At 45.9% G+C, this 12,551-nt stretch overlaps 1 protein-coding gene across 1 annotated transcript in view; it reads left to right on the top strand.

Moving 5' to 3' along the window:
* The first annotated feature begins 1,356 nt into the window (after positions 1-1,356).
* The window catches only part of ADGRG4 (adhesion G protein-coupled receptor G4), a 1,571,349-nt gene continuing 1,560,154 nt past the window's right edge, over positions 1,357-12,551 (top strand). Inside the window, exon 1 of the mRNA XM_069612803.1 lies at positions 1,357-1,442. The gene's annotated coding sequence lies outside the window, so the exon portion shown is untranslated. The remainder of the gene's footprint in view (positions 1,443-12,551) is intronic.

Here is a 12,551-nt window from a genome sequence, read left to right as displayed (position 1 = left end):
AAAGAAAATAATAGCTGTGATGTAGGCAAGCAGCGAAATGCCTGCGACTCAGCGAATGGACTGCCGAAGTGGACAGATGCATGTCTCTCGAATGACGTATAAAAGGCATGGGATTGCCCCTGGAAATTCTAAAAGTTATGGGGCGGCTGGGCTGGAGAGGGGAGGGATGAGCAAGGATTGGTAAGGGAAATTTACCATACGCGGCACGAGACGTACGCTACCCGCATTAGCCACCTTCCCAACGTTGCACACGATTCCCAGATGTATGAGACTGTTACAGACATGTGTTTTGTTTGTTTATTGTAACGTTACTAAAAACAATAAAAAGAGTCTATTAAAAAAAAGATGTCCCACCGAGTAAGCGTGAATGTATGTTAGGCCATACAGTCTGCTCAGTTCTGTGCTCGAGGTGGACTTTGTTGCTGCTGGTTTGGTGTTCTTAAGTATGTGCCATTGTAGTTCCTTTGCTGCGCCCATGTTCCACATTTTTTTTATTGGCGCCACTATGACCATAAGCGCAATGGTGAAGGATATGACTTGACCGTTTAGATGCAGGTGCGATATATATAATGTCATAAATATGTGTCCTTGGCTGTGAGCCAGCAGTGTGTGTGTACACCCAGTGCATCCCACCAGCCTTCCTGCGTCACCACTTCAGTCAGTGAGTGCAGTATGGTGTGACCCCCGGCCACATTGGCCCAGAAAACCGGCTCGCATGTGAATGTTCGACTGGCCCTTCTGTGCCTGACACATTGCCTGTGAGGGCAGTCCGAGTCTGTTCATGCCATGCAATATTTTTAAACAAAAGAGTTTTCAATTTGGAGGAAAGAGGTCTGATAGGCAAATGTTTTAAGGATGGGCGCGCAGTCAATACTCAGCAATTCCATTATCTCCCAACCCTCAGTGGAGCTCCCTGAGAACTTTAGCACCTTTAAAAAGTCCCACTGGGGGTCAAAGTTCAGTATTTATAACGTGCTTCACCCACTGCCATGGGCAACAACCCTTCATAAATCAGTCTAATACATTGTTTTATTTCATAAGCTATCTTCCGGGATTACACCCTTGAAATATAAAATGGCTTGGAAATGTAAACATTCCCCCATGTCATATCGTTGATGTTCTGCTCAGCTGTGGTTAATGAGTGACTGCCGGGAGAGGTGTGTGGAGATTTATTAGTTCCAAGTTGCGCGCCATCTCGAGGCTACTGCGATTGTGTCATCTTGTGCTGAACTCCCGGACTGTTTTACTGCAGTGGGGACGTTTCTCAATTTGTGGTGTAATACTTAACACATGGCCGGTCATTATCTCTTCAATAAACGCTTTGAAGGGGAGTGGCCAGAAGTCAGTAGGCCGACTGCCCTGCTACTGGGTGGATGTGTGGCCTGTGCCTTTGGGTCGCTTCGTAGGTGGACGGGTACCATGTGACCAGTAGCTGAAGCTCTGTAAGTACATCTCACAGATTGTACTGTATTTAAAGGCCTGGTGTTGTCTTTCAAAAGCCTGTATGTCCTGTCTGCATTGTTCATTGATGTGCTATGATCTGAGGGGCCCTTTGCAGAGGTTGGTAGCTCACTTTGGCACAGTGTGCATATGTTTCTATCTGAGACCAACTAAATTGAAGGCTGTGATGAAAGTGACCAGAGTCTTCCCTGGCACACTGTACAGACCAGTAGCCAGTAGCACCACTTATAGAGGTGGGTGTAAATGTTTTGAACTGTAAACAGGGCAAGTTAATACATCTTTAAGTTGTGGCAATCTAGAATGCAATTTAGGTATATTGTGTTTCGTGAGATTTGTGAAGACCACCTCTACCATGCTGACGATCTTCTCGAAGGTGTACTAATTTCCTGCCTGTACTGGGCACTCGTGGTGTAGCTCTGAGATCATTTTCGTGGTGGTCTTGGTAGGGCATGGGAAGCCCAGCAACCCTGCCCACCCGCTTTCAGTCTAAGTCTGTGAGGGGTTGGTCCTGGCAAGGGGTTGGATGCCTAATGGGATTCCACATTGCCTTCCAGCTTTGCTTACTTTATATGTAGTAATGTGGACCGCATCAGTTATCACTGTAGGTTCTCCCGAAGCCCAGGCTAGTCCCGGGTGGCCTATTCCACCCATGCTTGAGTTTTCCAGACCAGAAACTGTGGAGAAAGAGGAGTCTGGGAAGAAGAGGGGAGGAACTGGGACAAATGGAAAAGCAAGCAGCCCTAGAAGTAGAGGAGTAGGAAAGACAGGAAGTAGGTGGTGCAGTGTTTATTTCAATATGGATGCATGTTTCCGGATTGGAATCAAATTTAGACCAAAAGTAGGAGACGTGGGGAGGTGAAGCTGGATGTAGAGTGGTTTTCTATTGGATATTCTAAACATTAGTACTTAGGAATATTTTGGGAGTGAATGAATGCGCGTTGGGCTGGGGATGTGTTCATGCAAGCCTGGGTAGTGTGGAAGCTGGATTGAATTGGGTATACTTAGCTGTTGCAGATCAACCCCACAACTATGATGTACTGGGATATGCCAAGGCTTATGCTGTCTAGCACAGAGTGAGTCACAAAGTGACTGTGTAAGAAAGGGGAATGTGGGGAGGGATAGAAGTTGAGGAGGTGCCAAACCAGTGATCACCATGCAAAGGTCCCTCTCTCTGTGGCAGTGGATGTTTGTGCTAAGTTTTGTTATTTTTGCCCTTGTATAGCGTCTACTGCCATTGACATGACCTCCAATCACCGTGAGGATGCACCCCCCTTGGAAGACAGTAGTCTGAGTTGAGAGGTAGTGAGAGGAGTGGTAAAGTGCATCTGTGCCATTATAGCCTGATCAACGGTAGGTAGAGCATGGTGAGGTCCCTAACAGCAGCCCATATTAACAGGTGTGGGGCGGTTGCTGTGTCAAATTGTCAAGAGAGTCAAAGCTATGTGAAGAGCTGGACCGAATTTTGTGTGGACTCCGCTGTATTCTATCGGTGGTGCCACTCGGACCGAGGGTGATGTATGTTTAGGGTTTGGTATAGTTAAATAGTGTGCATGTCAAATGTGTGCGGCTATGTGAGGAGCTGGAACAGCCCCGCTGGGACTCGAACTAGTGTAGGCAAGAAATAGCAGCAGGGAGATTCACAGTGGCAAACCTACCTTTGGAACATTCTGTGAAAAAAAACCGCAAGTGTGGCAAAACATAAACAGTGGCGAGGATTGAAGTAGCAATCTAAATTAGGAGTCTTCGGCAGAATGCAAGTGTGGCAACTTGTAAACAGTGGCTTGATGTAAGTGGCAATTTAAATTTGGAGTCCAAGTCAGGCAGAATGCAAGTGTGGCAAAATACAAACAGTGGCCAGGTTTAAAGCAGGAATCTAAACTGGGAAACCTAGTCAGGCAAAATGCAAGTGTGGCAGACCACAATCAGTGGCACGGTTCACAGTAGTAATCCAAACTGGGAAAAACCTAGTCAGGCAAAAAGCCAAGTGAAGAAATACAAACAGTGGCGAGATTCAAAGCATGTGGCAAAATATAAATGATGGTGAGATTTAAGGCAGTAATCTAAATTCTGAGCCCTAGTCAGGCAAATGCAAACTGTGGTGAGATTTAAAGCATAAATCTAACCTGGGAAACCTAGTCAGGCAATGCAAGTGTGGCAAAATACAAACAATGGCGAGCTTCAACATAGCCATCTAGATTATGAGCCCTAGTCAGGCAATGCAAGTGTGGCAAGATATAAACAATGGCGAGCTTCAACATAGCAATCTAGATTATGAGCCCTAGTCAGGCAATGCAAGTGTGGCAAGATATAAACAATGGCGAGCTTCAACATAGCCATCTAGATTATGCGCCCTAGTCAGGCAATGCAAGTGTGGCAAAATACAAACAATGGCGAGCTTCAACATAGCCATCTAGATTATGAGCCCTAGTCAGGCAATGCAAGTGTGGCAAAATACAAACAATGGCGAGCTTCAACATAGCCATCTAGATTATGCGCCCTAGTCAGGCAATGCAAGTGTGGCAAGATACAAACAATGGCGAGCTTCAACATAGCAATCTAGATTATGCGCCCTAGTCAGGCAATGCAAGTGTGGCAATGGCAAGATTTAAAGAAGCAATCTAAATTAGGAGCCCATGTCAAGCAGAAAGCAAATATGGCAAAATACATACTGTGGCGAGATTCAAAGCATAAATCTAGACTGGGAAACCTACACAATGCAAATGTGGCAAAATACAAACAGTGGTGTGCTTTAAAGTAGCAATCTAGATTAGAAGCCGCAGTCAGGCAAAATGCAGGTGTGGCAGAACAAAATCAGAGGCTAGCTTCCCATCAGTAATCTTAATTGGGAAGCCTAGTCGGGCAATGCAAGTGTGGCAGAATGCAAAAAGTGGCGACAATTAAAGTAACATACCTCAATTTGGAACACCTTTGGAAGCACTATGCAGGTGTGGAAAAATACAGCAGTGGTAAGATTCAATGAAGACATCCCTTTCCTGGAAGTAGCTGTAGAAGGAGAGAGTGGCATCCTGCAGGTCTGCGGCACCAGGCGAACAGGCAGACAGGGATGGTAGGCACCCACCTGTGCCCTTCGCAGGCTACCCTGGAAAGAGCTTCAAATATGGTGTTCTGCGTCTTGTGACCTGGAACACCAATATTAATATTATTATTATTATAGTATTTATTGAGCGCAGACCTAGCTTTGAGAAGCAACGGAGCGCTTTACAGAGGTATACAACAATGCAGATACACAACGGAGCGCTTTACAGAGGTAACAACAGTACACATGTACAGTGGGGGTAGGATACAGAGAGGCACATTGGCGGAGTACAGCTGTAGAGGATGGCAGGGAGGAGAGGGGTGGACGTCATCAGGTGGTTAGGGTGGCAACGTAATGGCCTAGGTGTTGAGGAGGAGAGACCCCTTGACAGAGGCGTAGCCAGGAGTGTCTAACATATGGGGCCTGAAGCTAATGTAGTTTGGCCCACTGAAGTGACATTAACATCTGTAAATGCCCACACAGCACTGCTGAGTGGGCATTTACAGATTTTGGGTGGGTGTTGCCCCTCAGGCCTTACCCTGTCCACGCCTCTGCTCCTTGAAGAGGTGGGTCTTGAGTTCTTTTCTGAATTGTAGTAGCGTGGAGGCGAGTCTGATGCTGATGGGGAGGAGGTGCCATAGTCTTGGGGCATAGGTAGAAAAGGCTTGTATTCTGGTCCTTTCCTTTTTGCAGTGGCAGATTTCACGTCTGCATGTGTCCTGGCTTCTGGTGGTGTGCTGTTCACCGGAGATGCTGAGTTTCTCCACAAAGTAGCTCAGTCACTAGAGGACCACTGTCTTATAGATGATGCAGCAAGACTTGAAGGTGATTTGTGCATGCTGTGGGAGGCAGTGAAGGTTGATGAGGGCCACGGTGATGTGGTCATATCTGTCTAGATACTTGATGAGACGTCCAACCATGCATGGGACACTTCTCAGGCACACAAAGGAGGATGACGGGAGGTCTTTAAGGAGGGCATTGCCCCCATCTAGGTGGGATGGGATCAGTGCTTAAACGTTGGATCTAAAGCTGTCCGGAGGGAGAAATGGCTTGACTTTCCACACAAAAAGGGATTATTAGAATACTAATACAATCAATATGATGTTATTGTATTTCACGCACAGAACAAATCCCATTAAGGGGAGTAAATTGTATGGTTTAGGAGGTTAAAAACAAGCCATGAAAGTGCAGAAGGCATAAAGCCGCAGCTTCTCATGCAATGGCAAGAAGGGAGGATCATGAGTCTAATCGTGAATTGGTTTTGAGTTAATCTAATTATTTGAACCTGTGTCCATAATTGAGGCTGAAATGACTGTTGTAAATCTATTAGAATGTCAACACATAGGAATTGCGGTATCTGAGAGGGAGTGTGCCTATGTGAGACAACCCATGTAGTGGTCACTTCCACTAGTGACATTTGCACATTTAGTGCTGTTAGGTGGAATGTTACATGTTGGGTTTTGGAAGTAATAAAGCAAATGATCAGTGCTAAGTAGTGGCAACAGACACAAAAACACATATTATTGTAAATAGGAAAGGTTGATCTCAATTACTTAGGTTTTTGTATATTTGCATATGTGTTATACGTATAGACCCTATATGGAAGTGGATGAATTATGTAATATTGTTGTTAATTTGTATGATTTTCGGGCAACCATCTCCACATGGGAGTGTGATGGCGGGTGTCAGTTGGGTCAGCAGTATTATTTAGGTGTATCAGTTGAGTTGGAAAATTTGCTAGCCAATGTGGGTGACCGGTAACACCTAGCGCTTCCCAATTCCCTGTATTTGTGATGATCTTTTTTCTTGATCGGCAAGTTTGTGAACTGACATGGAAATTAAAAAGAACTCCTAATTGGTTTATTGGCCACTGTATATGGACTTTGAATTCATAAAAGTTCACATTGAGTCTTGGCCGCTGTGAACCTGGATTACAATTCTAACATTTAACCGATTAGAAGGAAAAGAGAATGCAATTATATATAATGTGGAACAGGCAAAGCTATGGGAGGCTGCCAAGAAATGCACGAACGAATGAGTGTGAATCCAGGGCCGGCTTCACAGGCAGCCCAAGAATGGGCGGCAACAGTGCGAGAGTCTTTAGTAAACTAAAGGTGATGTTTGTGTGAACCAGCACACAAGCCCTGGAAGTACAGACGAGAGACAGCTGAGGGCGTGGAGCAAAATCCAGGTACAAAGGTCTCAATGAAAACTCCTTTGGAGGGCCTGACCCTCATCTTACTTTCATTTGTTCTAAACAAATAGCTATGTTCTAATGTCATGCCCCAGAATATAAAATGCAGTGACGGCCAATGGAAATCCTGGCGGCACTGCACTCTAGCGATCAGAAAAAAATATCAACGTCTAACACAAAATACCTTAGCTCCGAGAAGAAAGCATGTGGGACTTCCATAAGCCCAGGGCCATATCTTGGGATCTGAAAATCTGCTTTCTGAGACAGTCTTAAGCCATTGGCACTCCTCCTGGTGCTGCTGCCACATGCCCACCATTTTGTCGGGGTTCAGCATGGCCTCTGAGCATCAGAAGCCAAGAATGACCGTGCAAGCAGACTTGCCCCCTTCTTCTTTCTCCTTTTCCCATCTTCCAGGCTCTGAAGTGGTGCTCTTCTCCTCACAGGGCCCCAGATCACACTGCAGCTTCCAGGCAGTAGCCTGGCCTCTTCCTCTTCCCTCTTGCTCTCCTCTTCAACAGAACGGCCTGGCCCGCAGAGTGGCCCTCTCCTTCCGGAAACCTCTGCGTAAGCGATGCAGCTGTGGTAGCTGCTTGCGCTCTTCCTCATCCTCCTAGGCTTCTAGCACCCACATCACTGTCACAGTTCAGGACAGTCCGGTCTCTTGGAGTTTTTCAGCAACACCATGAGTCCTGCTCCAAGGTCCAGCTTCAGCTTGCCTTTCTTCCCTATAGCTTTCCAGCCTCCAGACCGGCCTTGATATGAAGATGAAAAAGAAAATAACGTAGAGGAGACGTATAACATATCCTAATGCTTCCCTTTCCTGTTCATAAAAATGCAACTCATCAATGATAAGCGATGGGAATAGAGATGGAAATATAACTCTCTCCAAAAACATACCTCAGATGAAGTTGTCAACGTTTGTCTGAAGTTCGACCACATGGCATAAGCTCCCACTGAGTCTCAAGCAGCTTTCCGAGTGGCATTAGTTTGTTGCCCAACTTCATAAAATAACACCAACGTCACTAAGCCCCAGATTAGCAATACTCGGAAACTAATGCCCGAAGATGGAAAACTATCCCTCATCACAGCGCTTGACTCCTGTATATTTCCCACAAACTATTCAGCGCAGGAACTAAGTTCAAAATATAATGCATGTCTCTTACAAGCCTTTGATATACATGCGCCGCTCAAATTAAAAAAGCCTAAACACCACAAAACGAATAGTATCTGGTTCACCGAAATGCTAAGAAACCTACGAAGGGAAAAAAGATCCCTCGAACAGAGTTGCAAAATATATCCCTCTCCCTCGAATCGCAAGGCCCTCACCACCCTGACCCTCACATACAAGAAAGAGGTTGTCAAGGCCAAAGCCAATAGCCTCAATGATTGAATCTCTATTGCCAGCGCCAAAAGTAAGGGAACTCTTTGCTATGCTCCGTGAGCTGGAAACTCCCAGCGCCCCTATGACCAATACTCATGATGACAAAGCTTGGTGCACCACGATTTAGGATGCACTCTCACAAAATTGCTACCCTTATAATTCAAATCAATGACAAAAAGGCGATCCTTGACCATAAACCTCTGCTGCCAAATTTAATCAATCACCCAAAAAAGACTCCATTACCAAACATCACCTTGTTCACTTTCTCTCCAGTTACACCAGAGCAAGTAGCAACAACCATCAGAGCATCAAGTCATTTATTTGTAAAGGCGAATCCTGCCCAGCCCAAATTGTGAAGCTCTGCTCACCATGACTTGCACCCATGAGTACAGAATTCAACAATGCTTCATTTGCATCTAGTATTGTGCCATCCTCAATCAAAACAGCCAGGATTACACCACTACTAAAAAGAACTACCCTCAACCTCATCATACCAACGAACTACCGCCCCATCACATGCGTCCCATTTTTACTAAAAATCCTGGACCATCTAGCCTATGCCCAAGTTCAGAAATTTCTAGAAAATAATCACCTGCTTCGCATAAGACAATCTGGCTTCTGCCCTAAACACAGCACAGAAACTGCGTTATTAGTCTTAGAAATACAGATGGATACTATCAGGGACTCCAGCAACCTAGCCATCCTGCTACTGCTTGATCTCTCTGTGACCTTCAACCTGGTCGATCATAACATCCTTTACCAGCACCTCATCCTGCATTTCCACTTCTCACGTGAAGCGACAGACTGAATTAAATCCTTTCTTAGTGGTAGGACCACTTGAGTGGCCTTAGGAGACTCTGCGGCTGACGTCTTCCCAGCTACATTAGGTGTACCTCAAGGGTCCTGCTTCTCACCCACCCTTTATAACACCTATACAAAAAGCCTCTTCGACATACTGAATGCCAGTGACATCATTTATCCCAACTTTGCAGACGACACTCACATTCTCATCCCGCTCTCTCGTGATTATGTTGCTGATACTATCAAAATCAATTAAGTCTACAGCACCATCCAAAACTGGATGTCCACCCACAACCTATGCCTAAATGACGAGAAAACTGAGCTTCTCGTCATTGGCTCACTGCACCGGAGCAAACACCTTGATTCCACTTTTTCCTCCCTCTACACTGATGGCACACCCATCCCGATTTCCAAGCAAATAAAGACACTAGAGGCCTCATTATAAGTTTGCTGGTCCGGTAACAACGTTACCGGTAAGCTTGCCGGTACCGTTGTTACTGAACTGGCAAACTACGAGTTCTGCTCGTGGATGCCTTCCCGCCCGCCAGGTCTGACCTGGTGGGCGTACAGGCATCCGCGAGCAGAGCATGTCGGATGCACCGGCACCATTCACGAATGGAGCCGGTGCATTCGACCTCCCCATTGGAATGGGGAGCATTTCATTTCGGCGCCCGCGAATGGTCAATTACCGGGTCCGGCGGGGCCGCAATGACCCGGTATTTGCCCATTTGCAGGCGCCGGGAAAAAAATGATACCGGCAGCAGCTGTGCCGGCTTTACCGGCACAGCTATTAGCTATTACCAGTCTCTTAATGAGGCCCTAGGAGTGTACCAAGAAGCTGATCCCTCCATGAATAGACAAATCAATGCCGTATCATCATCCACAGCCTATACATCGCGACTCATTATTCTGAGTAGACAATTTCTCTCACCAACTAATTGCATCACTCTTGCTAGAGCACTGATACTGTCTAAACTAGATTACTGCAATGTGCTACTCATGGGAACTTCAAAAACAAATCTATTGAACTTCACCTCCTCCAAAATAAAGCACTGTGCGCCGCCCTTGGCCTCAAACGATTCTACCTGATCTCGGCCACTAGACGTGAAGCACACTGGCTCCCTATCAAAGCCCGGGTGGGTTTCAAAACTCTATCACGCATAATTGTGTGCACAGAGACACCCCCCAATATCTAAACGATTGTATCATGCAATCTGTCCCCACACATTCTCTCAGATCCAGTTGCAGCATGTGGTCATCCCCCGTTTGAAGCGAAAAAGAGCAGGCAGCGCTAGCATCCGCATCATAGCTCCCACACTTTGGAACGCTCTACCAGTGCACATTTGCAATGAACATTCATTCCCTGCCTTCAAAAAATTTGACAAAACTTGGCTGTTCGATACGTATGAGTAACAGCCTGTCTTATGCTTTTTTCTGAATTGTCATCCCTGAACACTCATCCATATGTATCCTACTCTACTGTACCATGCTACTAACAATGTGCTAATTCTGTGATACTCCAAGTTCTTGGCGTTACCACAAATGCTAAAAATAAATAAATAAATATATAAATTGCTGCCGGCAGTCTTAGGATATTTAGGGTAGGTTTAATAAACTGAAGTGCATTTAGAATTGCTGTAGGAAGAAGAGTAAGGATTGGCACTGAGTGACCAGAGCCCAGTCAGACAGTGAGATTTAGGGCAGGTTTTTCTTTCACAGCACGGTGTGACACTCAGCTATTTGAAGTGAGTCAACAACACAAGTGCCATCACTAGGGATTTGGGGAGGTGGAAGACAAACTAGTCAGTGTCCGTCTCTTGAAGCAAGTGTATGGGACATGTGCCATTGGGTCACACTTGGGAGGTGCAGCAGAGGAAGGAGCTGCAAATTCCTGAGAGCAGCTTTTGAGAGAGTCGCACTCAAATGATTATGGTGCATGGGAGCAGCAGTGATTTAGAGAAGCAGCGCGTGGTACGCCAGTCACTATCCTTTTCTTGTAGCAATTTGATTTGACACGTGCCATTGGTGGACACCTGGGAGGAGGAGTGGGAGGAGTCAGGAACGCCTGAGGGCAGTTTGTGTGAGAGTCATGCACACTTATTTTAGCACCTGCTTATGAGCAGGCAGATTGCATTTCAATCCATTAAAAAGTGCTGCCTGCAAAGTGCATTTGAAGACAGTGTATTATTTCTCCCAAAGCAGAAAGTAAAAGTGAAGAAAGAGTAAAGGCGATTTTGCCTTCATGTATTCTCTACTTTTACACTTCGCTTTGGGAGTGTTTAAAATTACATTCAAGGAACCAGCAATACAAAAGTTAGATTAATCGATGCAGGCCCCGCACCTGTATGCATTCTCTTTGAGAAACAGTTTCTGTCTTAGATCAGAAAGCACATCACATTCATACGTGCCTTCCAGGAAATCGCCATCATCATCGTCCCCACATGAACCCAGCCTGTGTGCTAACCCACTATGTAAGTCCAAAGTGTGGCAGTACATTGGAGAGAACAAACACGTCACTTGTACACACTGCAGCTAAATGGTGTGCTGCGGGAATGTAGGGGCCAACTTGGGTACCACATCTATGCGATCCAATTTGTAGCAGCACCATACGGAGACATGGGAAGAACTAAAAATATCTGAGGTGCGTACCTTCTTGTACCATCACGCAAGCAGCATTGTTTCGCCACAGAATTTTGCAATTGCCCCTGAAAATACAAGTGGTTGCAAATAGGACACCACGCTCTACCCTCTGTACCCCAGTGGTGCATAGCAGTGATGCCCAGTTATGTTAGGGCAGTGTTAAGGAAGCGTTTGAGCATGGAAAGGTTATCATAAGACCCATGACGGACAGCGCCTGCTTAATGCTAAACTAGCTATAATTTTGGCAAAACATCTCTTTCCACACTCATTTACGAAAACCTTACATTCCAGCACCTTAAGTCCATCACTGGTGGGAAGTTGCAGGCACCATTTTGTCACTCACAAAGCTGTACTGGAATTATACAACATGGCTATGGATATAGTGCGGTGTGAACTACAGCAGTCTGTGGAGGAAACAAGTCTACTTCACCATGTATATGTGGACGAGTGGTTGGAGCATTGGCTGCATGGATGTCACAGCACACTGCATGGCCCTTTCTTCCACCATCAGCCAAGAGAGGACCGGGTATAATTTAAAGGGGCAACAGGTGTGGGCAATGTATCATCTGACACCCTTGTGTGTGCAAAGGGTTCAGGGCAGAAGCCAAGGTAGAGTTGACATATGAGAGAAAGTGGGGGAGGTGGAAGCACAGTTTCACAGGCTTTGCTACAGCAAACAATGGATCAACCATCCTTGCTGCCTTAGGAATTGACAAGGTGCCCACTCCCTGCTTTGCGCATGTTCTTAACTTTGTGTTCATATGCCTAATCAGAAATTGGGAGCCTGTAAATTAAATGGTCACTTGACCTTGAAGATTAGCACCAGTTTTAGCTGCAATTGCTATGCCAAAAATGCACTGAGCCAATGGCAAGTGAGCTAAAAGTTGCCCCAGCACAAGCTGAAGACCTCAGTAGCAACTGTGACGAATCTGAGGACGTCGTCCCTTCTTCTGTAGGGGGTGATCTTTCCCATGGGGTGAGGGTGGTGCGTCCACAGTACAATAGTCCCCCTCGGGCTGGTACACTGAGGGAGGATC

This window comes from Ambystoma mexicanum, chromosome 5p (assembly GCF_040938575.1).
Source record: "Ambystoma mexicanum isolate Mex_15411 chromosome 5p, UKY_AmexF1_1, whole genome shotgun sequence".
In the NCBI taxonomy this organism is placed as follows: domain Eukaryota; kingdom Metazoa; phylum Chordata; class Amphibia; order Caudata; family Ambystomatidae; genus Ambystoma; species Ambystoma mexicanum.
Note: the sequence above shows the minus strand (reverse complement) of the source record. Positions and strands in the feature narration are given on the sequence as shown.